At 29.4% G+C, this 1,306-nt stretch overlaps 1 non-coding gene across 1 annotated transcript; it reads right to left on the bottom strand.

Annotated features, from left to right (window-relative positions):
• Nucleotides 1-1,002: 1,002 nt before the first annotated feature.
• Nucleotides 1,003-1,073, bottom strand: J4E83_011100. The gene has a single exon. It is a non-coding gene; the product is annotated as a tRNA-Met (tRNA).
• Between the last annotated feature and the right edge of the window lie 233 nt (nucleotides 1,074-1,306).

The following is a 1,306-nucleotide window of genomic DNA, read 5'->3' as shown; positions in this document are numbered from 1 at the left end:
TATAAAAAAGTAAGGGAAATCCCCGCAGGGGATTAGAATTAGTAGCCTAACGTTTTTGAATATATCTTTATAAAGACAACATAAGATATATTCCTTGGATACAAGTAAGCCGGGTCCTGTACGTAATATTTAACTAAAATAAAGATTAATTAAGGCTTTTTATTTCATAGTTATAATAAAAAACTGAAAGTTTTTATTATTTTAATTTCTGTGTATTACCCAAGCTTTTACCTCACTTTTAAAAAGCTATATTTAAATCACTGGACTTCCCTACTATTCTCCTAAAAATATTAAGTATAATAAAATTAAGATGAATTACATTTGTATCACAAGTTTAAAAACAATATAAAAGTTTTTTATGCTTTTGTTTAGAACTAGTACATTCTAAGTTTATAGATATACATCCGTGGGGATCCGACCAACATCCATCCTCCTCCCCCCGCAGTACTGCGGCAGGGAGCTTACGGTAATTTTTTTTCTTTTGCTTAACTGTTTTTTTCGTTTCTTTTTTTTCAATAAAAAAAAATAAACAAACAGAAAAAAAACAAACTGAAGCAATAAACCATTGGAGCAAAAGAAAAAAAAAGAATTAAGGAAAATGAGTTTAGAATGCGGACAAATTCCATTATATACCTGGAACGATACGTATCCAATTTCATAGCTGGAACCTGTACATAAATTCTGGTGATGTATTGTAAAAAGGCATAAATATAATAGTAGATAATCCACGTTCATCTCCTTTCCTTTAATCCTAACAACATAATTTAATTAACAAAGTATTATGTAAGGTGATTTTTTTAATAGTATACGAAGTGGTATAGGGTTATAGGTTAATACCTTAGTTCTAAGTCCTTACTTTTTTTAGAAATTAAGACATCTTCATAGACAATAATACTGCTAGAAGAATAATTATGAAAACTTACTTTAAAACTGGTCTGTTAAATAATCGGACTTTTGAAATGTAATTTATTTACTATGTTTTTTAATCTGGTTTTTGCCATGAGCCAGAGGAGAAAGTCGAATTCTCATTATTAATGCATGAAATTAATGTTCTACCATTGAACTACTCGGGCTTTTTTTTTATATGGTTTTTTTTTACCTAAATTGCGTTCTATTTTTGCACGTTTATTATAACCCTCCTCTTGTGTATTATAAAGAGCTCTTTTTTTAAAAAGTTGCCCTCTAGAGGGTTCACCTTGTTCAATTTTACTTACATGGCCTTACTGCATAGAGACAATAAAACTAGGTGTGTATGAGCTTATTTTTAGACGGAATGCTTTAAATTCTGCGATTAGATCTTTTCTAC

Source organism: Alternaria metachromatica (genome assembly GCF_023757995.1).
Source record: "Alternaria metachromatica strain BMP 0045 chromosome Unknown scaffold_102, whole genome shotgun sequence".
In the NCBI taxonomy this organism is placed as follows: Eukaryota; Fungi; Ascomycota; class Dothideomycetes; order Pleosporales; family Pleosporaceae; genus Alternaria; species Alternaria metachromatica.
The sequence above is the reverse complement of the archived record's forward strand: the minus strand, read 5'-3'. Positions and strand labels throughout refer to the sequence as shown.